The following is a 25,962-nucleotide window of genomic DNA, read 5'->3' on the forward strand; positions in this document are numbered from 1 at the left end:
GCGAATACCAAAGGGTAAATGTATACACACCTACTCAAAGCAATACTGCCTTCCTCCTTCAGACCAGAGTAACTTCCGAACGTTGTGTTTCCCTTTGTAAGTATGAAAACTCAGTTGAGAGTTGTTTTCAAATGTCGTTTCAGTTTTCTTTATTATTACTCTTCGTTTGTACGAAATGTTTCCAGATTATGGCCTCTTGGAAACCGAGAGTGCAGTATGTTTACGTGCAGTCAGTCATGTGTGTACTCTGGTATGGTGTGTATGTCTGTTTGGTTGTGTGTGTGTGTGTGGGTTTATGTGTGTGTGTTTATGTGTGTGTGTGTGTGTGTGTGTGTGTGTATTTGTATGTGTGTGTGTGTGTGTGTGTGTGTGTGTGTGTGTGTGTTTGTATGTGTGTGTGTGTGTGTGTGTATTTGTATGTGTGTGTGTGTGTGTGTGTGTTTGTATATGTTGTGTGTGTGTGTGTGTGTGTGTATTTGTGTGTGTGTGTGTGTGTGTGTGTGTGTGTGTTTGTATATGTGTGTGTTTGTATGTGTGTGTGTTTGTATGTGTGTGTGTGTGTGTGTGTGTGTGTGTGTGTGTGTGTGTGTGTGTGTGTGTGTGTGTGTGTGTGTTTGTATATGTGTGTGTCTGTGTCTGTGTTTGTGTGTGTGTGTTTGTATATGTGTGTTTGTATATGTGTGTGTGTGTGTTTGTATATGTGTGTGTGTGTGTGTGTTTATGTGTGTGTTTGTATATGTGTGTGTGTGTGTCTGTGTGTGTGTGCGTGTTTGTATATGTGTGTGTGTGTGTGTGTGTGTGTGTGTGTGTGTGTGTGTGTGCGTGTTTGTATGTGTGTGTGTGTCTGTGTTTGTGTGTGTGTTTGTATATATTTTGTGTGTGTGTGTGTGTGTGTGTGTGTGTGTGTGTGTGTGTGTGTGTGTGTGTGTGTGTGTGTGTGTGTGCACGCGTGCTGACATCCCAAGCACAACCCTTATAAGCTTACTGGATGTTTTGTTATTTTGATAAAGTTTGAATAACTCCATGAACGATGTGTAAAGTTATCATTTACTCCAAAGACAAAAGTAAATCGGTAGTTTCATTTTATTGTGTTAAGGCTTTAATGGATGACACCACCAAGTTGAAAAACAAGTTTTGTGACGCAGATGCCATTCGCGTTCGCAAAGACACGGGATTCAAGTTCTTCACGAACTCTCCTTTCTTCCCTCTCTTATTATGAGGGCTGACAGCATGGCCTAGATGTATGCACATTCGTCTCCAAACCGTCTGGCACGTGGAATAACAAATGTTAATGTCGTCGGTGGCTCTATTATGACGTCATAGTTCGACAAGTGCAAAACTTTATCCGATTAAGATGAAATTTATTGAGCATCATTTAGAGATAAATTGGTGGAGAAAAAAAAAGATGACGTCATCGGTCAAGTGGTTCGGCCGCCATATTTGTTTTCACACAAAAGACTTTAAAACCACTAAAAACACGTCCTGGCGAGGGTCTGCAATATCTGATTGCTCTTTTTTGTTTTCTTGTTTTCTTCTTTTCCTGTTTTCTTCTTTTCATCTTTGTCCGGGCGATATGTCAGCCATCCTTTAAGGTACGAAGCTGAAATTTGGGCACAATAGTGAGAGCACGCGCTTTGGCAAAAACGGTATTTTTTATTTTTTGATTCAACAATTAATTTATTAATTACGTAATTATTATCGATTTATTGAGTACTTATTTATTTTCTTTCCCATCTGGGCAATATATCAGGCACTTTTTGAGCTAGGAAGCTGATATTTGGACACGAGAATGACCAAGTGATTTGGCTGTAAAGGGTATTTTTGATTTATTGATCAATCAATTAATCAATTTTTAAAAATTCGATTAATAAGTTATTTAATTAATTTTCAAAAAGTTACAGCTTTGGATGAAAACTGGTGGTTTCGGTATGATATTAGCCAATTGATTAAGAAATTAATTATTTTACGATTATAATTTGTTTATTTTAATTATGCAATTAATCAATTAATTATTATACACCTCTCCCTTCCATTAGCGTCTCTATGTGCTGCACTGCGGCATCGTCCAGAGCTTAAGTTGCCCCGGAAATGACGTGCGCTGGAGGATATGTTATTTATTTATTTATTTCACATGGGGGCGGTGTACTTTGAATGTATCTGTACTTGTTTTATTTTTTGTGCAGAAAGTCGAGGCTCGTGGAGGAACGAGACTGCTAGAACATAGAATAGATCAGGATCTGATATAACAAAAGGAAAAGGTTAAAGACAGGGGGGCGGGAGGAACACACCATGGACAGTAATGCTTCAGTCACATTTGGCTCGGCGGCCGTAGGGTCTAAAAAATCTACGGCCACTAGCAATTATAGGGCGGCCGCAGTATTTCCACGGTCACACAATGTAGCAGTCACATATGTTTTTATTTTTCGGGTAGCCGCACGGGGTATTTAGAAACTGTGGAGACCGAAAACGTGGGGGTGCCGTACGGTCTTTGATTTGATGTCGCACGGTGACCTTAGGGCGTCCCTGCGGTGGCCATAGAATTTTCAAGGCAGACGCAAGGTAGCCTCAAGGTGCCCGCAAGGCGACCGCAGGGGGGCCCTAAGGCGAACGTGGGGCTAGACGGACGGTAACGAGTGGGTATATATATACCAGTTCTTTTTCATATGTATAACAGCACTTACAGTTGTCATGGCTACGGCTTGTCGAATTGCTACGGCCGACCTAGAAATGAAAAAAGTTATAACTCCGCGCTATAATTCCACGGCGACCCCTACGGCCTGTAAAAGATAGCCATACGCCCTAGGGCCACCCTGAGGCCACCTCAGAAACTCTGCAGCCGCCGCACGTTTCTGTCAATTTAGGGGGGGGGGTACGGTCGCCGTATCCTAGCCGTAGAGCAAATGTGACTGAGGAGTAAGTAACCAGAGGGACAAAAGAGAGGAAGACTTGGAGAAATCAGGAATGCAGGTAAGAACGAGGCCGTGGAGGACACACACGGGTGGATAAGACGGATACATAAGCAAACTCTCAGGAAGGAAAAACTTAAACCTGGTAGGATGTTGGCTTGGCTTGGGTGGGGGAGGAGGGTGGTGGAGGGGAAGGTGAGGGAGGGGTTATGGTTGGGGTCTACGGGGTTAGAAAAGATTTACGGTCTTGTATGGGTGTTGATCCGAGATGGAGTTGAACACCTGTCTTCAAGACCTGGAGGGAAGAATGAGATTTAAGAGAATGTGGTAGTTGGTTTCCTTCGATTTGTTGTGCGGCACAAGTCTGGAAAGTATTGGAGACTCATTTGGAGCCATTTACATTTTACATAAGCAATTTCAAAAACTCTCTCCAACTCGTTCAAATGTCCCAATATGCTCCCTTCATTCTCCTGACTCATATCAATTGTAAATTCATAAGCACAAGACAATATGATTTAATTTTGCAATTCTCTTTCTTTGTGTTTGTTGCAGCTGAACGACCACACGAGGCATCGACCAGCATCCCAGACATTTGGAAACCATGTCCACGAACGATTTATCCTATCTTCAGCAAATGGCTCTGGGAAAGTACACATCCTTTAATCCTGTGCAGAACACATGGGATGCTGTCACACTGGCAGTGTTTGTCATCTTTGTGGGTATGTCAATGGATATGATCATTGAATCAAGAAAATCCCATGTTTTATGCAATACTGTTGATAAATCAAATGAAAGTTGAGCAGATGCTTTAGGCCCATTTGTTGTTCAAAAAATTAAGAAAGCATTGTAGGAACATAATTGTTTGGAAGGTAATACGTTGGTTTGGAAAAGTTATTTACTGAAAACGAGATGAGAAAAGGCAGGTTAACTTCGGTCAGGATTATGGACAACAACCCAAGGGGGAGTTTGAAGCTTTCTAGCTCGGCAGGTAACATCCATTAATGATATTATTAGTGACATTCTTATATAGACACTCTTTAAATCCAGTCGATCAGCCAACTCGTAATTCATCAAGCTGCCAATTTTTTTTTTCAAAATGGCCACCAAAATTGCTAAAATGTGCCACAAACATTTTTATATTGAATTTAGGATGTACGATAGTATCAATGCAAAATCAAAGAACTATTTATTAGTTATTATCGATAACAGGTATAGTTAAAATTTTAGAATTCACCTAATTTAAGATTATTTGAAAATTTTAACGACCTCTTATGGATAATATGCAGTTCTGTGATTTTGAATTGATACTATCGTACTACCGTACCCCGGTTTAGAATAGGTACACCGTATCCCTGCGCATCGTAAGAGGCGACCAAGGGTTGGCGTCAGGAAGGGCATCCGGCCATAAAAACATTGCCTCGAACAAGGAACCATGATTGTCATGGGGCCCGCAAGGCTAACCCCGCTCTAGCGGGGAAAAGTTGCCTCAAAACGATCATTCATTGTACATCCTAAATTCGATATTAAAAAGTTTGTGGCACATTTTAACAATTTTGGAGGCCATTTTGAAAACAATGGCCGCCATGTTGAATTTCTAGTTGACTAATCGAGTGGTTGTACATAGTATTTAGTAGAGAACGTCACTGCCTGGTTCCATGCGTGTATCACAATGTGATCGGTTTTTCGTGTTTGCTGCCTATATCAAGGCCAAGCCACAAGGTAATAATACACATTGGTTTGGAAAAAAATGTTTGCTGTAAACGAGATGAGAAAAAGACAGTTTTTAGCTTAGGTCAACTGACCATTTGTAGCTCAACTGGACTTTAGTCTGGTGAGCTTATGCGATCGAGCTGTGGTCGTAGTTATGTCAGTAAATCAGTGAGTGAGTCTATAAACACTTCAGTCATTATCGCTAGAACCAAACACACGATTTTGATGAAACTTTGCCACAAACTTCATGTGTGATGCCTAACGAAGGTGAATTGACCGCATCAAAATCTGCGCTCATTAAGGGAGTTTACAGTGGCTGGGGGTTAACCCCCCAAAATTGGTATTTGCTCTCTTCCCCGAAACTACGCACACAATTTTGATGAAACTTGACCACGGCCTTCATCACCCGTGATGTACCAAACTTTATTCCCGGCATTAAAAATATCAGGCTCTGGGGTGTTGTGGGGGGGTTTGAGTGACTGTTGCTCCTGATCCAGATGAGCTTCAGGACCCGTGGTCCTATTTTTACTGTAGGTGCTGGCACACGGTACCATTTGGTCGCGTGAAGGTGATTTCAAATTTGGAGTCGTGAACTAAAAAAGTTTGGGACCACTGCACTAGATGTACATTTGTGCATTGCAGAGGAATATCCAGAATTTTGAAGGCAAGAGGTGGGTGAACTTGTCCCATAAAAAATATATAGCCAGAATGGTTAAGTGCACTGTACTTATGAGACATTTCCTCCCATAATCACTGAAATAAATAATCATCAGACTAAAGTGTAAATTTGGAGATTGATTGGGGAGGGTCGTGAATTGGTCCAAACTCGACATGTAACTTTCTCAACTCCCCCCCCCCCCCCTCCCTCCAAACCCCCTCCCAATCGCAACGGTCTGTGCACTGCATCATAATTGGATCTTTTTGTATTTAGTCTAGTCAAATTTCTGGGAAACGTGAATTCATGAGGCATTTTTGAGTAAAAGCAAGCAAACCACTTTTTCTGGGGTAGTTTTTCGTGCTGAATACGAATCTGTTGTTTGCCAAGCCCAAAAATGCGTAATTAGGTCACTAATCAAGGTCAAAGGTCAATGAGTGCAAAATTCAAAATTTTTGAAAAAATGTTTTATTTTACATCACCTATCTGTACATTTCAATTATTTTACAGTATTTTCTCTGGTAAGGTTACTACAGCTTTTCACAATTATGAAAGTAAAGGGAATTGTGAAGGGAAAAAAATCAGATTTTTGTGAATATATCCGTAATGAAGCAACTTTTCGTTTTTTGACATACTGTTTTAATTCACTTGAATTGTTGCCTTAAATACCATCAGTGAAGTGGTTTACCTGAGTCCTATATAATAGCAAGATTGTTTTCTACACTAAATGTCAATATTTGACTAATTAGCCACTTAATTAAGGCTAACGGTCACAAGGCGCAAAGTGCACTTACATGGCACAAGGCGCAAAATGCACTTCATGGCAAACATGTTTGGAGTGCAGGCAGTTGATCATTATCACATGTATTCTTAATTAATCCTGAATCAATTGCAGTCTGTCAGACTGATTGGCTGGAAGGAGGAGCCATCCAGGGGAATGCCAATTAGCTTAACTGTGTAAGCTCTGACCCCCCCCCCCCCCCTACTTTGGCCTGTTTCGACATGGTGTTTCACTGGCATTGCACTTGCAGGCCTCAGTGCAGAACTGTTTCCCCCACTTCCGACAAGAGCAACTATCAGAACTGCAACCTTTCTTGCAACCACACTGAGTAAGTTCTCGGCATCCCTTTGGAATTGACGGTAAAGTTGTAAGAACCGGTGACAACTTGTCATCAACGAGTTTCCATCCACAATCAGTCGGCGGTGGCAGATCTGTCATTGGATTACTGGCCTCTCTCCAAATGAAACTTTGGTAGTTTGCACGCTCTATGTGGAACTTTGCTGCATCACTAGATGGAGGTAGGGTCTCCGTTGCATGGCATTTGTTGAACAGTTTAATGCGGGCTTGATTACAGTTCTCAGATGGTTCCTTGTAGATATGGCAAATGAACTTTTCAGCATCTTCTGTGACCTTCTTTGATGGTGTCGGAAACTGCTGTTGTTGGATCTTTTCAACTGCTGTTGGTATATCCAACGTTGACGTATTGGATGGTTTGATGTCTCCAAGACCGCTTTCAGCAGATGGCCCCCTCTGCCAGGCAGCTAACTGAGTAGCGTGAAATGTATTTTTGCCATCTAGGGTAGAGTCATTGATGTCAATATTGTCGCCAGAAAAATGCACAAATCGTCCCGAAACCAGGTTGCTGGTAACAACTGCCCCAGTTTCTTGATCAAGCGCTTTCAGAGTGTTTTCAGCCATGGCAGTGTCATACCTAAGAACCCGGTTATAGCTGATTATGTGCCCAGTATTATGGAATAGCTCAACTAATTTCTTTGATCGAGTTGACTGGTGCAGCGTCATACCCATTCCAACGTGTTTAGGCGGTGCCTTCTTGTCTCCACATACACCATAGACCATGTCTTGTCCAATGCTAAGGACCCTTGTCTTCTTCACCCAACCAGTTTCAGACATCTCACTTTCGTCAAACTCAGCATCGACACTACTTTGGCCTCCAAGCAAGATATTCACAAACATGAGTACAGATGGTGGTACACTTGCCAACTCTGCTTTTTCGCTTACATCGCAACCTTCGAATGCAGGATGTGACATGATATCACTGCGGAGTTGCAGAGCAACGTGCACTAAAGACAGAAAATGATCATCCTGTTGTCTAAATATGGGAATATAGTCTGCACTGTTCTGACCGCACACCATTTCTGAAAGAGGTATGTGACTGAAATGTCGTGGAAGAAGCAAAGTTTGTTTCTCTGAAGGCGCCAAATTTTTTAGCACAAGAAATTCATAAATGTCCCCAATGCAATTCGACAAAGTTTCTTTAAAAGTCCCCAGTCTACTAAGATACGATGTAGGAATTGTGCCGTCGCACTCACTGGCTAACTCTTTGTACCTCTCGAACACTGCAGATAGTTCAAATACGTGCACTTTCTCAGCAGAGTGACGCAGCTCTTGACACAACCATGATATCGCCATGTCTGCTGATTTGCTTTCAGTTTCCGCCCTTTTGACATCCCTAAAGAATTTACTAAGACAGTTAACATGGTAACATGCCTCAGCTGAGATTAAATCATTCTCATTTGCAGTACGGACTAAGATGTTATATACAAATTTAGCTTTTTCCGTAATTTCATTACTCATTTTGAAGGTTGTGACACGACTTGTCTTCTGCTTCTTGTCAAAGTTCTGGCAGAACATACACAATGTCCAGTTCATCTTAGTAGTACTACTGCGTAAAAACGGACATGCTTCAGCCGAAACACTCTTTCTTTCAGGATCTTTTTCGTTTTTCGATTGTTCCTTGGCTAGCTTAGCATTTATTTTCCCCTTGTGTGTGTATGCAGAGTAACATAGCTTATGCCATTTAAGTTTGGGGAGACTTTCTGGAGGCTCTGCAAAGAGAGTCGAAAGCCTGTCCACGGCTGATCGAAATTCATAGTGTCTAAGTTTGCATCGGAGCTCGGTCGCCTCTCTGATGGCAGCAATACCCTGGTTTGTCTGGTTGAAAATCGTATCTTTGACCTGGCTAGTTCCCTGACAAATGATACAAAGTTCAAACGACACATCCTCACGCTGTCGCTTGAGGCTGGCAATAGGTTCCATGGTTGGCCTGAGGGGAGAAACAGAAACCAAACTAAGCACCAGGCACGCATGTTCTGACCATGAAAACTACAACGTTGTATGATATACTGCAACAGCCTTTAAATGATCGAATAAGCGCAGGCAGTGTTGGCCCGGGTTTTAATCTTATTCTCAAAGACACAAAGTAAAGCTTCTTCAAGACAAAACATCTAACCGATATCACTAATTCATTAGTGGTAGATGCATTAGGCACTCATCGTCAATGCCCATGCCCTGCCTGTCTTTTTGCTACTGTTAGGTAAATGTACATGTATGTAGGCCTGCCTATGATGTGAGATGTCAAGCATACATTACACATTTGTATGTACATGTATCTCACCAAAGAAGAATGCATTCCTTTACTTTCATTTGATTTTATATTTCATTTTTTAACAATCTTAAAAAGACCCTTACCTGTACTCCTGAAATGTTTAATGCCTGATGCCTAGGGTACGAACTAGATGGCTTATGCTAGGCTATTAGATTCATTCTTCATCATTAAGGGTCTATTGAAGAACACCCTGCTCTGTCTGAATGGAAATGATTTGACAAACATGGCAAATGCATTGGGGTCAGAAAGATGAAGCCACTTTCACTGTTGAGTGAAAGGGATGGTTTCAAGTGCAAGTAACTGTTACGTCATTGCAAGACTTTCGCACTCATTGACCTTTGACCTATGTTGTTTACCGGTGACATTTAGATTCTGTCTTTATAAAATCTATCTCTAGACCATCAATAGGAGCATAAAAACTCTGCCCCATTGTGCATTTAGAGGTTAAACTGCAAGCAAATTACGCAAAAACTAATTGTCGCCCCTTACAGAGATAAAGGCAAATGAGCATAGATGTGTCCTCACGTTTTCCTTTAAAAATAAGATTTTGAAAAGCTTTAGCAACCTTACTAGACAAAATATTGTAAAATAATTGAAATGTACAGATAGGGGATGTAAAATAAAGCATTTTTTCAAAAAAATTGAATTTTGCACTCATTGACCTTTGACCTTGATTAGTGACCTAATTACGCATTTTTGGGCTTGGCAAACAACAGATTCATATTCAGCATGAAAAACTACCCCAGAAAAAGTGGTTTGTTTGCTTTTACTCAAAAATGCCTCAATCATTCTATAAAGGCACATTTTCAGATTTTTTGACTAGGCTAATTCTTGGCAATATATACATGCTTTTCCTCCATGAAATTTATATAATAACTAGTAAAAAGCCGTCAAAATGACGGGTTGCAACAGTTTTTTTTATGGTGCAGCCTCGTGAGCGTGCCAATGTCTGAAGCCTCGGCCTAATGTCAGGTTTGCTCATATCTTTTTTATTTAATAGACATCCTATGGACGTAAATGAACACTCGTTTCACTGTGCGCGCGTTACACATCATGTGCAGCAAATTTCACCTCCCTGCGCCTTGTATTTATTGTTATTTTGAAAAACGCTTTTGTACACCGCCCTTGAGGCTCAGTTTGCAAACCACTGTCTACAATTCCAATAGAAGAGACATAATTACTCTTTTATGGAAAAATGTTTTTCGAGTTAGTTTTATCCTCAAAAATAGACCATAGTGAACACACATTCGTGTTAAAAGATTGGCCTCTAAATCCTAGCCTTATGAAGGGGGACAGACATCTGTTCAAACATACAAACTGACATTGTGTTTTACATGGTGGATGACAAGAAAATTTGATAATATAAGCAAACACAAAATATGCTTAAAAGACTTTCATAGTTTTTTTTTCTCGGGTAATGCATATATAATGCTCGTGTAGTATGTTTACACATTGCAAGCAATAACAAACCGTGCTTCAGACATAGGCACATAATAAATAGAAGCTTTCTGATTATAGGCAAGCATCACCGACCTCCTGGTAGATATCGATTGAGTTTTATTTTTCAATTTTTTTCATGGACGCGTTTATGGGTTGTTGTTTTTTTTTTTGTTTTTTTTTTGTATACAAGATCGAGGCTCGTGAAAGAGCTAACATTAATCACACAAAAAGACAAACCGACACACAAAACACAAAAAACAAGGGGAGCGGCAGACAAGATGGGGAGAGAGGGGGAAGGACACAAAAGAGAGGGGGAAGAGGGGGAAGGACACAAACACAACATTTGAGAGCAGGGACATCGGGAGGACTTGGGGGGAGGTGGGAGAGGAATAAAATATATGAACACTGCAAGGACTCTGGGGTGAATTACCGGGGGTAGAAAAGATCAAGGTTTTCGATGGGGGAAGATAAGAGATGGTGGTGAACAACTGTTTTAAAGACCTGGAGGGAGGAGTGGGATTGAAGGGAGTGGGGGAGTTTGTTCCAGAGGCGGGAGAAAAGGGGAGCAGAGAGCCTAGACTTTGGCAGTTTAACCATAAGAGGGTTGCAGGCAGATCTTGTGCGACCTGAAGGAATATTGGGGGGACAGAGCACAGAGAGAGCTGGGGGAGCAAGGCCGGAGAGGAGTCGGTAGAAGACAGAAAGACCACCAACCTGCCTGCGGTGAGTGAGTGAAAGGCCCTCGGTGTTGCCTACATCACAGGAGATTACAATGATTCTGAAAGCTTTGGCCTCAACAGCGTGAAGCCGAGCAAGGTGTGAGGCAGGAGCACCAGCCCAGAGGGGGGAACAGTATTCCATTGAGCTGCGGATGAAAGCCTTGTATGTGGTGAGGAGCTCAGGTGTGCCAAGGAAGGACTTCGCACGACGGAGGATGCCCAGTCGGCGACTGGCTTTGGAGGCCAGCTTGGAAATGTGGTTTTCCCAAGAAAGATCATGGCAGATAGTGAGACCCAAAAGCTTGAGCGACAGAACTTCTTGGAGAGGATTGTTGAGAAAGTAGATGGGAGGGTTGTCCAGTCGGTCCTTTCGGAGAGACATTGTAAGAGTGTGAGATTTGTCAGGATTGAAAGACATGTTCCACTTGTTTGACCAGTCTGTGATTTTATCCAGGTCTGCAGAGAGTGAGGAGGCTGCAGACTGCCGATCTGAGGGATGAGGTATGGAGCGACAGAGAGTAGAGTCGTCAGCAAAGAGATAGAGAGGATTTTCAAGAGAGTCAGAGAGATCATTGATGAAGACCAGAAAAAGCACAGGGCCCAGAACACTACCTTGGGGAACTCCAGCCTGAACAGGAAGAGGAGATGAGAGAAACCCATTCAGGGCCACACGTTGACTACGACCAGAGAGGAAGTCCGCCAGCCATGCGTGGAGATTTCCATGGATACCAAAGGAGGAGAGTTTGGTGAGCAGAGCAGGGTGCCAGACTGTATCGAAGGCACGTGAAATGTCAAGGGAGACAGCTCTAATTTCCTGTTTGGCGTTGAGGACCTCCATCCATTGTTGAGAAAGCAGAAGCAGCATGTCCAGAGTAGAGTGACCTGGTCTGAAACCAAATTGATGATCAGAGATCAAGCCATTGGAGAAGAGGAAAGATTTCATATCTGAAGCAATGATGGATTCCATGACTTTGCTGATAATTGGGAGAAGGCTGATTGGTCTGTAGTTGCTGGGATCTGTTTTTGCACCTTTTTTGTGCAAAGCGGTGATGTTGGCTGATTTCCAAGCAGATGGCAGATGACCTTGAGCAAAAGAGAGGGTGAAGAGAACAGAAAGAGGGAGTGAAAGAGCAGAAGAACATGATTTTAGGACCCGTGGGCTGATGCTGTCAGGACCAGTTGCAGAATCAGAGTCGAGGGTTGACAGAAACTTTTCCACCTTGTCAGGAGGAAAGGACACAGAGTCCAGGAGCAGCTGGGTATGACTGGGTATGGTGGGTACAGAGAGGGATGGGTTTGGGACACAAGATTTAGAGGCAAACACAGAGTTGAGGCATTCAGCTTTTTCACATGCGGAGTAAGCCGTTAAGCCGTTTGAGGTGAGGGAGGGGATGGAGGGGGAACAAACACCAGAAACAGATTTGACCAGACGCCATCAGGATTTGGAAGAGGGAGACAGATAAGAGAGTTCGGTCTTGAGAATGGTGAGATATTGTTTCCTGGCTCTCCTGAGGGTGGACACACACTTGTTTCGGGCTTTGTGAAAGGAAATGAGATTTCCTTCCGTTGGATTTGCTTTCCAGGAGACGAAAGCAAGTTGTTTCAGGGCAACCGTTCCAAAAAAAAAAACAAAAAAAAACAGCCTCACCACAAGATTCCGTGTACCATGGACGGGAGGAAGGGTATGACAACTGAAGACGAGATGGTATAAATCTGTGCATGAGAGAGAGCAATTTACTTTGAAAGAATTCCCAGGATGAGTTGATGTCAGAGGCGGTAGAGATGGGAGACCAGTCCAGATGATTGATGGCTGCTTGAAGACCGTGCCAGTTGGCCTGAGTGAAATGCCAGACTCGTCGACGCTGAGGAGGCTCTCTGAGAATGGTCAGAGAGATGTCCACTTTGACAAGCACATGATCAGATGAGCCGATTGGAGCAGAAGAAGAGCAGCAGACATTTTCAGGGAAGTTTGTCATAACCAAATCCAGAAGAGAAGATGCTCCGTTGACTGAGATCCGGGTCGGGAAATTGACAGATTGTGTCAGTCCCAGTGAGTCGCAGAAGTCCTTTGCTGAGGTGCCATGACTGGTGAGAGAGGAACCCACACCCAGCCAACTGGCATGGTGACAATTGAAATCACCACATATGAGGAAGAGAGAGTTGGGATGGGTAGATAGAAGTTGGTCCATATTATCAGACAGTGAGATGTATATGGAGTCATCGCTGTTTGGTGGACGGTACAACACACATATGAACAAAAGGTGGGAGCGAAGGGGAAGCCGTAGCCAAAGGTATTCCTGGGGGTGAGGTGGAGAGAGGGCAGTGGAGGGCGAGTGAGGAAGAGAGTTTTTTATAAAGATAGCAACCCCACCTCCAGGACGAGGCCAATGCACAATGCACGAGGGTTGTTTTTTTTTACTTCAAATTTTACATTTACTGATGCTTTCCGACGGTTCTATGGATTTTCCTGGTGCATTGGCTTTAATATCCATCGCCACACCAAATTTCAGCTTTCTATGACACCAGGAAGGTACCGAACATTAATATCAGTCAGTCAGTGAGTGAGTCAGTGGTTAGAATGAGCTTTATGTATAAGATACTAGTAATCGGCATCGACAAGCATCCTTGACTATATTGTGGAACATCAGCCGAAGCTCTCACTTTTTCACTTTTATTCATTTTAAAATTAGTTTTTTTCTCTGCAACCACTTGAGCAATTGATACTAAACTTTCAACAAATGCGCCTCCCCATGGATATGTTTTTAAGACAAGGTTATGTGATGATTGGTGGAAATGCGGCCACCGTTCCAAAAAATCCGTTTTCTGCAGGCATGAGTTGCAGGGTGTTTCACCTACCAGGAATGGAGGTTTGTGTGCAGCCTGTGGCTGCTGGTTGCATCATTCTCTCAGGGCACTGTTGCCACTGTTGCAATGCCTCTCTATAACCAGTCATGTTGTACTCATTTTGCTGAATCGACTCACCTGGTATTAATTCAATAATATGAAAGGGGCTCAAACTCAGGATCTTATAAAATCTCAAGCAAGCCATCTTAACCGTGAAGCCAACACCAGACTTTATACTAGGAATAAACGGCCTCGACCACACTTCACTTGGCCCCAGCTGAATAATGTTTCAGAATATAAATTCCCTAACACAAGCAACATTGCTGCTTGTTGTCACGATAGAAGTTGAGTCTGCTTTAAACTGTAAATATTTTGTTCTTCTTCATCTCCTCTGATCCATGACATTTGTTTCATGATTATGCTATATCTTCAAGTTATAACAGTGGTGACACCAGGCATCTCATCCTTAGAACAGGCCACAACTCCCCAGTGAAGGTCTCAGCTCGACCATTTTGAGTGCTGGGAGTTTCCGCATTTTAAGGCAGGAGATGCAGAGTAAAAGTTTACTCTAACTCATGCAAACAGCAGTTTGTATTTTATAGTTGACATATCTATATATAATTTGTCAGCATTTGTCATATCTATATAATTGACATCACAGTGGTGGCAACTGATTGACAAGAAAATAAATGTATTTGATTCAGAAATATGAATTAAACTAACCCATAATCGATTACCGGTGGTGTTTGTTTGCAGGAACTGTGCTCCTTCTGATTATTTTGCCCATGTGCTTGAGAGGCTGCTGCTGCTGCTGTTGCTGTAAAAAGTCTCACAGGGTAGGCAAAGCATTTACGTGAATATAGAGATAACCAAATGTGTATATACTTTTCCTTTTTGGAATTATTACTATTTTTTAATGGGATATTGCCGGCCACAAAACCAGAAGGCCACTCGAGGTGGGGGCTACACAAGGAAAACAAAAGCAGAACAACCAGATATGTTACCCCCCCCCCCCACCCCCCCCCCCCCCCCACAGAGAATTGTATGTGTACCCCGAGCATGGAGTAAGCTAAAAATATATATTTGTGTATATATATATATATATATATATATATATATATATATATATATATATATATATATATACAGCAATACCCCGTTTTACACCATTTCGACCTACGTCAAATCCGACTTTACGCCACTCATCTAGAGTAAATTTCAGTTCAGCGAACGTCATTATGTGCGACTTTACGTCACTCCTACATCATAATAGGAGGACGTGAAAAAAATTAATTTTTCCTTAAAAATATATTTAAAATAAATAAAATAGTACATAAAAATTAACAATAAAAGAAGCTAGAAAAACAAGTTAAAATACAATAAAAAGCACATTAAAAATATTTTAAAATGTAAGTACAGTATACGTACGCGTAGCTGCTGGTTCTCATTCAAAACAAAGGCGACGCCATATGCATTTTGTCCTGTGCTGTGGTCGCGTGCTTGCTTTGCCTTCCGCTGTTATTTTTGTGATTATTCCTTTACTGTGTCTGTGTTAGCCATGGGTCCTAAGAAGGATAGTGCTGGTGTTTCCAAGCGTAATGTAGTTATGATGGAAGATAAGTTAAATCTGATTAAAAGGTATGAAAAAGGTGAAAAAGTGTCGGTGATAGCGCATGACTTAGGGCTGCCACGGTCGACGGTATCGATCATCATTCATGATGGGGAACGTATTCTCGCATATGTCACTGAAAAAGCGCTTTTCATTTTCCGAAGCTACGTCTTCATTTTAAGGCATTTTTAAGGCATTATGCCCGGTTTACGTCAAAAACCGAGTTACGTCACGGCTTATGGAACCAATTAATGACGTAGGCCGGGGTATTGCTGTATATATATATATATATATATATATATATATATATATATATATATATATATATATATATATATACTTGCGTATATATTGTTACGGTTTTGGAATAAAGGATAATCCCCCTCGTCGGTAGACGCACCACAATATGAAGCCTCGCGATAGTTTAGTTATTTCTTCGTGAATGTAAGCGTAGTCCTTTCCTGTGTTAGTTTTGTGTTGAGCAGGCCCATGAGTAGGGCGATCTTTTGGCGCAAGCATGCCACGTGACAGGCCTGAACAAGTCTGGTGAGGCCGAAGGGAGGCGCTGCAGGGGGGGGGGGGTGGCCGGTCAGCATGAGCCACCAATCAGAGCTCGAGGGGAGTGGCTAACCACGGCAACGGGAGGTGGGGCTTGGAACATTCGAGTAAGGCCGGGGCGGAGCCATAAAACCCTGCTCCGAGCCCCCCCACCTCAGATGACTTGCGCGTCAGTTCAGTTGAGTCGGAACCCCTGTGAGAGTGAGTGGAGTTGAGTTGAGCTTGAGAACGCGCCGCAGAACGAGTGCATTGAATTGTTGGTTATCGTGATTGTACACGAACTTGCCCCGTGCCCTGTGCCCTGCACTCTGCACTGTATTAATCGTGCGCTTGAGAGGACGACCCGTGCCGGGCCACAGACGCGCGATCTCCTCCTGCCTGCCTTCGCCTGCATATGTGCCGTGACCGCCAGAGAGCCACGCCGGGCGAGCTGCCCCGGAGCGACCGACGGCAAAGCGCGTTTGGTGCGCGGACTTCTTCTTTTCTTCTCTCCGTGTGCGTGAGTGGGCCCTGTGTCTGGGGATAAGTTAAGATTGATTAAGCTTCTGCTCTGTGTCCCCTTTCCTTCTGTGAATCATTGTACATAAATAATAAATGGCGTTATTCCTCTTATTTGACCGTTCCCGTCCCTTCCATTGATTGGCCTCGCATGGTACGACTAGAACCGCTCGAATCGGGTTCCATAAAAGTAACGGCACGAGTCACGTGATACGCATACCGCTCGGGCGTACTCGATTAAGCGTGCCTTGTGTGGGGTTCGGTCCCCGCTTTCGTAGCAGGGTGGGTTAAAGGTACGTGCGATGTTGACCCGATACCCTTTTTCACGCTTGCTCCGGAAGTGGTGATTCGGCCTCGTGGACACAAAGACCCGGGGGGGTGGGGGGGGAAGGGGTTTAATCCCCCCTTTGTAACGGGAATGGGCTTCGGGCGATCCGCAACAACATATATATACCTGTATATATGTATATATATATATATATATATATATATATATATATATATATATATATATTTATATATATATATATATATATATATATATATATATAAATTTATATATGTACATATATAGTGAGATAATATAACCAGGCAAGATAATAGAAAGGTACATATTTGTCGCTTTCTAGTCCCGAGGTATGAAAAAGTTAAAAACTACAATCAGAAAAAGTATTTGAAAGCTGCAAGTACAAATTTGTACCTTTCCAATACCTTTTGTTCTGCAGACTATTCAAGTTGATGAATTTATAGCTTTCTCTTAGCATCACCTGTATGATATGATCAACTGAAAATCAACTGAAAAGAATAATATTTAAATTAATAACAATTCAAACTTCCCAAAAACACTGGTAAAAATGGTGTTTTCCCATTGGTAAAATAAAATAAAGTCGAAAGCATCTGAAAATGCAAAGTCAGTTTGTGTAATCCACTTCTTCCATATGCTAATCATGACGAAAAAAACTTTTAAAAAAATTGACCGTTTTAGGTGACCTTGACCTCTTGCCCTCAAAAGCAATTGGCTTCAGTGACTCAATATGCAAACCCTGTTTAAATGCTCAAAATCAATCAGATTAAAATTGACAAATTTATACAACTTTGACCTTTGACCATTTAAATTTAAAAACAAATCCATAGGCTTCTTACTTTTGATTGGTGAACCAATTCAGTGACCCAATATACAAATTATTAAAATTTCAGGTCAATCGGGTGAAAATTGTCGATTTTATGTAACCATGACCTTTGACCTTTTGATCTAAAAAAAAAATCGGCTTTTAACTTTTAATTGGTGAATCAATATGCAAATTCATAAAATATCAGATCAATTGGATGAAAACTGATGATTTTATATGCCAATGACCTTAGACCAAATTATTAGTCTTCTCCACATTCTCATAATGAAGCATTGTTTAAAATTTCATCAAAAAAGCTCAAATTGTAAAAAAACGTTACAGCCCAGACAGATGGGCAATGCACAGAAGTGTTTGCAAAGCCCCGTCCCTCGCGCAGAGCCATTGGGTAACTAGAACGGCACTCGGAAGAGCGCATTGTCTCACCTCGTGTGCTCATTCTGAACAAAAATACCATGGTTAACTGTACACACTACTATTATGACCCAATGCTTTATGACCCATATACCCGTATGCATGCCGCACCGTATTATGTCACATACATTGCCATTATCCGTAACTTTACTGATTATTCCTTCCTTCCTTCCATTCAAGTGCTGCTTCATCAGGATGAAGATTACCACACTTAGAGGATATTTAACAATCACTTTTGTTCACATTGAGGCTAAATTGAATGAATTAAGAGGAAACAATAACGAGTTGTCCCAGGTTTGCTTTAAATCCATTCAGCTGTTCTCAAGTTATCACATTTTTACCTGACATGACCTCTGACCTTTGACCTCTTGGCCCCAAAATTTAATAAGTTCATGTTTGCATCATGATACATACACGACCGGTCAAAAGTTTTAGAACACCTCAATTTTTCCAGTTTTTATTGAAATTTACGCAGTTTAATGTCTCAATGTACTCTGAGATTAAGCATAGAACAAATAAACAATTGGAGATAAAAAATAAATCATCGAATCATTTTGTTTAACAAAATTTAATTTAAATTTTTGACTCAGCAAAGTCGCCACCTTTTGCAGATATAATCGCCGAACACACTCGTGGCATTCTTTCCACAATGGAAATCAAATATTGTTCGGGAAGTTCTTCCCAACACTGTTGCAGAAGTTCCCACAAATGTGTTGCACTTGTCGGTTGCTTTGCTTTCACCCTTCTGTCCAGTTCATCCCAAACCAGCTCGATGGGGTTTAACTCTGGAGACTGTGCTGGCCATTCCATGATTTGAAGCCTACCATCTTGTTCTTTTCCTCGAAGGTAGTTTTGACATAGCCTGGAGGTGTGTTTAGGGTCATTATCTTGCTGTAGGATGAACCCCTGACCGACTAGGCATATACCAGAGGGTATTGCATGGCGCTGCAAAATGCTGTGGTAGCCCTTTTGGTTCAGGGTGCCAGTCACTCTGTGCAAGACGCCGACTCTGGATCCAGCAAAAGAGCCCCAGACAAGCACGCTTCCTCCTCCATGTTTGACAGTTGGTGTCACACACTGAGGAACCATCCTTTCGCCTATTCGACGGCGTACAAAAACCCTGCGTGATGAACCAAAGATTTGAGTTCCCCAAGGCAATGTTCTGGGCCCTGTGCTTTTTCTGGTCTTCATCAATGATCTCTCTGACTCTCTTGAAAATCCTCTCTATCTCTTTGCTGATGACTCTACTCTCTGTCGCTCCATTCCTCATCCCTCAGATCGGCAGTCTGCAGCCTCTTCACTCTCTACAGACCTGGACAAAATCACAGACTGGGCAAACAAGTGGAACATGTCTTTCAATCCTGACAAATCTCACACTCTTACGATGTCTCTCCGAAAAGACCGACTGGACAACCCTCCCATCCACTTTCTGAATAATCCTCTCCAAGAAGATCTGTCACTCAAGCTTTTGGGTCTCACTATCTGCCATGATCTTTCCTGGGAAAACCACATTTCAAATCTGGCCTCCAAAGCCAGTCGCCGACTGGGCATCCTCCGTCGTGCGAAGTCCTTCCTTGGCACACCTGAGCTCCTCACCACATACAAGGCTTTCATCCGCAGCTCAATGGAATACTGCTCTCCCCTCTGGGCTGGTGCTCCTGCCTCACACCAAGCTCGTCTTCACGGTTGAAACCAAAGCGTTCAGGAACATTGGAATCTCCCGCGATAAAGCTAACTCCGAGGGCCTTTCACTCACTCACCGCAGGCAGGTTGGTGGTCTTTCCGTCTTCTACCGACTCCTCTCTGGCCTTTCCCCCACACCCCCCCCCCCCAGCTCTCTCTGGGCTCTGTCCCCCAAATATTCCTGCAGGTCGCACAAGATCTGCCTGCAACCCTCTTATGGTTAAACTGCCAAAATCAAGACTCTCTGCTCACCTTCACTCCTTCATTCCTCTTTTCTCCCGCCTCTGGAACAAACTCCCTCACTCTCTTCAATCCCTCTCCTCCCTCCAGGTCTTTAAAACAGCTGTTCACCACCATCTCTTATCTTCCCCCATCCAAAACCTTGATCTTTTCTACCCCCGCTAATTTCACCCCAAATCCACTTTTTTGAAATACCAACTTCTGTCCTGGAAGTCCTTGGTGTCCTTGTGTTTTATACTTCTCCCACCCCCCCCCCCCACCTCCCTTCCCACGCCTCCTCCCCCTAAGCCCTATCCCTCCAGAACATCTCCCTGCTCTCAAATGTTGTGTTTGTGTGCTTCCCCTTCTCTCCCCATCTTGTCTTCCGCTCCCTCGAGTTTCCTCCAGTTTCCAATATACTACTTCCTGCAGTGCAATATTGTCCAAATAATGCTTCAGAGGGTGTAATAACAGTCTGTTCCAATACTGCTTTTATACAGACAGGGGGTTTCTAAGCAAGTAATCAGCAGAGGTTGGGACACCTGTAGGAATTGTTTGCATCAACTTTCAAGGCTTAATTTACTTGCGTTGTTGCGGAACAGCTGTGAGTTGTTAACCCATTACTTGTTCCCTGAAGAAGGCCTTTTTTTACAACATAACTGTGCAATTTGCATTATTTTCCCGTTTTTGCTAAACTAAACTTTTTTTTAAACCTCGAGCAGTTTACTGCTTACCTTTGTACAATTTCAGGTTATTCACTTGACTTGAATTGCTTAAATTTCAATAAAAACTGGAAAAATTGAGGTGTTATAAAACTTTTGACCGGTAGTGTACCTGTACCAAGTTTTAAGTGAAATCCCTTCAGCTGTTCACAAGTTATCACATTCTTACCTGACATGACCTTTGACCATTGACCTCAGGACCCCAACATCTAATCAGTTAATCTTTACATCATTATATTTATGTTCACCAAGTTTGAATTACATCACTTCAGCCATTCTCAAGTTAGAGACCTATAACAGAATTTGACCTTTGACCTTTGAACTTTGCCCCTAAAATATAATCAGTTAATCTTTACATCATTATACATACCTCTACCAAGTTTGAATTAGATTACTTCAGCCGTTCTCAAGTTAGACCTATGATAGACTTTGACCTTTGACCTCTTGACCCCAAAATATAATCAGTTCATCTTGCCATCATTCTACATGTGTACCAAATTTGGTCAGAATCCCATCACTGGTTCACAAGTTATCATGGTAACAGGGTTTTTAACCTAACATGAACTCTGACTTTTGGCCTTTGAGCACGTGACCCCAAAATCTAATCAGTTCATCTTTACCTCATTATACATACCTGCACCAAGTTTGACTAAGATCCCTTCAACCATTCTCAAGTTATCGTGGTAACGAAAACCTATCACGGACGGACAGATGGACAGACAGCCGGACGGACAACCTGAAAACATGCCTCCGGCGACTCTGTCGGCAGAGGCATAAACAATTCAAACTACATTATCCATGGCTGGTCGATCATATGGATAAAGTTTCACATTGATCTGTTAAGCAGTTCTGGAGGAACAATTTTTTCCTTTTTTATTTTCAATCTGATATGGCCACTGGACCACGTGACCGATTGTCATAAATTTAATTCTTCACTCACTTCAGTCATAGATCAAATACAGGGTATCAAAAGTAGCACCCGATTTCTGTTTATATTGTTGTGGATATGAGAATTGTGTTTTTTTAAATTGTTTTATTGTGGACCCTCCTTCCTCCAGTTGTTGTGTATAAAGGTCAAAGGGCGTCCCATAGTTAGGCCATATACAATCACGTTTAGCCAATCATAGATTCCCTGCTTGTTGGTAGTTATTTCCTTATTCTGTGTATTAGGCTAAGGCTTTGTCTTCCATTAATTGACACTCCATTGCACCGAATTCAAATAGATAGATCCCCTTTTATTCCCAAAGCCCCATTCCCAAAGCCTCGATTGCCAACTGCATTCGCCGCAGCTGCTGGGCGGTTTTCACCGCGACTCCATTAGCCACGAGGTGGGCTCTGAGAAGAAGGGGGAGGAGCCGCCGAATCCAGGGCGTGGCCCGCCGATCGTCATCAAGGGTGGAGCCAGAGAGCCCGTGCCCACCAATCAGGGCCGAGGCGACCTCACCAATGGGCGTGTCCTGGAGGCCGGCGGCTTGATTGCCCGAGGGCGATATAAGCGCGCGCGGAAGCCTAGGAGTTGAGGAAGGAGTCGAAGGTGGTTGCGTTTGAGCAAGGAGTCGAAGGTGGTTGCGTTTGCGCAAGGAGTCGAAGGTGGTTGCATTTGAGAGAAGAGTCCAGACGAGCTTGGTAAAGGCAGAGGAAGGGATCCCCATGGAGAGTTGCGCCCGTTAAGAAGTTGGCTCCACAAGCAGTTTTGGCTCCACCAGGCAGCTTCGACCCGTTACCCAGCGGGAGCCAGATTGCGGTGGCATCGGTGGCCGTCGAGGTCCAGCCCGACGTCCCGTGCGGGATCAAGCCCGAACCATCTGCCCCAGCTGAACCTTCCCATTCCTCCTTCCAATCATTCCTGCCTGCAAATTCCCCATTCGTGTGAGTCCGTCTTTGTTTGTTCTGTCTTGGGGTATAAGTTAAGCCTGTGTAGATAAGCTAGCATTTCACTGTGTCTCCTTGATTCCTTCTGTCATTATTTTATTATCTTTCCTTCTTCCTTGGTTTCTTTTGGTCCTGTAAATAGTAATAAATAATAGTCGTAGTTCAAACCTTTTTGCCTTCGTCTTCCTCTTCTTCACATCCGTGTCATTGTCTTTTCCCTCATTGAATATCTGTGGCACGATTTGGCCAACGTTTCAGGATCGGGTCTAGTCTTGGTAAACGGCTCACGCCGCGGTTCGCTTCGCTCGGCACAACATCCATTACGCTGCGGCCGTGAGCGGGGGGGTGTTCCTTCGCGTACCGGGAAGCGCTGGTATTTAGGTCATAGGACTTGTGGGCCTAAAACCCTATCCAGTGCCGACCGGGCGTGGCGTCATACCCCCGGGACCACGTCGGTCAGTAACAGACGAGGGGCTTAATCCCCCCTCGAAGGGGAACCATAGGCCGACGTCGGGTACCGTAACAATATATATATATATATATATATTTCTGTCAGTTGATTGTTTGTTTGCCATTTGTATTGCAGTGTACAAGAAGGTATAAATAAATGAATGACATGTTTATCTAACCATTTATTCGGGGGAAAATTATTACGGGGGAAACCCTTAGCTACATTCGTTGCCGTTTTTGGACGACCGGACTTCTTTGCAGTGGCTACCGACCCTGTTGCTTCAAATTTCTCGACAATCAATCGTATGTTTCTTCCCTGGGGTGGGTTTAATATCGAATTCCTGTGCCAAACGGCGTGCCGCCATCGTTGGTTGTTCATTACATTTGTAGTAATGTTTCACGGCCGCAATGCGTTGATTCATTGAAAGGTAATTCATGGTTCAATTTGGTACAACTTCAGTAACTTTCCAAACTCTCAGCAATAACCTGCAAAACAAACAAACAAAAATAAATAAATTAAGAAAATTAATAATCTGCAAGACGATTATTAACATGACATCCTAGAAAGAATCTGACAGCCGAAAAAACAGAAATCGGCCGCTACTTTTGACTCACCCTGTATATGAATTTTCAGATAAGGATTTTATTTTGATTCAACCAATTATGGCTGGAATACCACTTCACCGACATCATCCTATATATCCCATGGGGACTTTATGACATCTGCCAAGTTTCAATTTTTTTCCTTCAATCCAACATGGTTGCCATGCCACGTGATCCTAGATGGCAGAGTTATCAATAAATATTCTCCATCGAGCGGACAAATGGTTGCAGAGAAAAAAAAAATAAAGTGGAAATATAGACATTGACACACACACCGGCGATACAATTGTCTCGCTACTCTATCGAGGCAAGACCAACTATTGAGTTCAAGGAACACCTTACCCTGCGCAGTCTTCAGAAGAAAAGAAAAAAGACATGGGCCGGGCCTGCAAAGAGCAAATTGTGATGTAAAATGCTGTAATATTCTGTCTAAATACTGCTAAACTAAAGGTTTTTGAAAGTGAAAAGTAGGGGATTTGTGTTCTACAGTGTTTAAGTGGTGGTGGTTCGTGTGCAGCCACCCGGATGCTGGTTGCATCATTTTTCTGTGGGCACATCTGCCGCTGATGCAGTGCCTCTATAACTAGTTATCTGGTACTCATTTTGCCGACCTCGGAAGGATGACAGGCTGTCAACCCCACCTGGCGTTAATTCAATGGGATTCGAACTCAGGACCTTAGGCTCCCAAGCCCGCCACCCTAACCATGAGGCCAACACGTAAAATTGTTACAGGTTGTGGAAGAAAAAAAAAATTTGAGACATGGAGCTTTGAACTCAGGACCCTTTTGCACTTTTAACCCAACCACATCTGCGAAGCTAACACAAGGATTTGAAATCAATGATAGCAAAAGCATCATTAATGTTTACATTGTTTTTCATTTCTTTTTACTTGCAGCGTACCAAAGCTGGTGTTGACAACTACAATTTCGACCTGTAAATCTTCGCACAAGAAATTTGTGCATTTTCACTTGGTGGAGGTCCATGGCTGTGTTATCACTACACTGTCCTGAATATATATACATTATGTTGTGAGGAGTCGCTGTGTCGTGATAAACTCATTGTATTCACAAAAAGTTTCTGTTCAACGATTTGTCTCTGACGAGCAGAGTACCCTAACCCTATGGACGACCTTGTTCAAAGCATGCAACACGTTCTTTTGACATATAATCTTTACCTGGGCAGTGTATAGGCAATTAACTGACCCCTCAATTGCCCCCAAAAATAAATTTTTTAAAGCTTGGGTTGTGTGCATGAAGCAAAAAAATGCCTACTGCTTAATTCAAAACACCACACTGATCTGGAAAACGTGGGGACAGGAATACTGTACTGTAAATGGTGGAACTTGTAGTACCCTCTCCCACCTGGAGGTGGCGCTAAACGATACACATTTACATAGAGAATTGGCATCCCCCTTTGCACTTGCAAAGACAAAAACAACGCTATTACACTAACTGGGATCATGCTGATCCTACATAGCAAGTCTGGATGTAATCAGGCCAGAACTGTAGGAGTAGCATGACAAAAACATCACACATACACACAAACACTGGTCTGTGAATTATAGTAAACACTTTAGAAAGCGGCTTGTTGCATCCATCAACAATGGTCGTTTGAGGTCTAAGTTTACAGAATAAGCAAAGAACCAGTTGTTATGGAGTTATGTTAATTCACCCACATTTGGGGTATTTCAGAACATGTGATGCCCCCATGTCATACATATTTAGAGAATTGGGTCATCCCACCACCCTGAACTGGGAGCTATGGTTTTTTTTTGTCAATCTATATAAAACCTTCGAATACACATCCCTTGCACAACCACGTTTTCAACTTGTTCCATCAACCAAGTAAACATTGATTTATATATCGAATATCTTGATAATGAGGTTAAAATTTTATTTGTTTTAAGATGTACTTACTCATACTATTCTATAAATGTTTGATAAAGCTTTACTATAAGTATATGCATATCACAGTGAACAGTTCTTATTTATTAAAACACCTCTGAAAATTGTCGTCATTGCCTGCTTTATCTCCATGTACCAGGTGCAACCCTCCACAAAAATGAGTCACAAGTGTCCATGTCCATGTCCACAAACAGGGAATTACCAGTGAACTGGTACTCAATTAGCCGACCTCGGAAGGATGACAGGCTGAGTCAACCCCCCTGGCATTAATTCGGCGATCGACCGAGATTCGAACCCAGGATCCTAAGCCGGCACCCTAGCCGCTAGCCCAACACCAGAAATCTATATTATAATAGCCGTAGATGATTCTGTCTGTCTGTCTGTCTATCTGTTGGGTGTCTGTCCGGGGTGTGGCTTACTCGGTTTGCAGAGTAGCTCCACCCATAGCTCCACCCATTCTGGGAGTGGCTATAAACAAATATCCACCATTTTATTAACTCGCATAGCTTTGAGTCCTGTTTTGTAGGCCCGTGGTGTCTTGCTCTCCCCCAGTTTTATTTCAAATCAAATTCGATAAATCATTTCATTTTTCACAGTCGCTAACATAGTTTTAGACTCGGTT

General features: G+C 42.6%; 1 long non-coding RNA gene across 1 annotated transcript; it reads left to right on the forward strand.

Annotated features, from left to right (window-relative positions):
* LOC144892507 (uncharacterized) lies at positions 1-25,448 on the forward strand. Its single transcript, XR_013623709.1, has 4 exons — positions 1-96; positions 3,459-3,625; positions 14,438-14,517; positions 24,332-25,448. It is a non-coding gene; the product is annotated as an uncharacterized LOC144892507 (long non-coding RNA).
* Positions 25,449-25,962: the final 514 nt, after the last annotated feature.

The sequence above is a fragment of the Myxine glutinosa genome, chromosome 6 (assembly GCF_964187855.1).
Source record: "Myxine glutinosa chromosome 6, kmMyxGlut1.1, whole genome shotgun sequence".
In the NCBI taxonomy this organism is placed as follows: Eukaryota; Metazoa; Chordata; class Myxini; order Myxiniformes; family Myxinidae; genus Myxine; species Myxine glutinosa.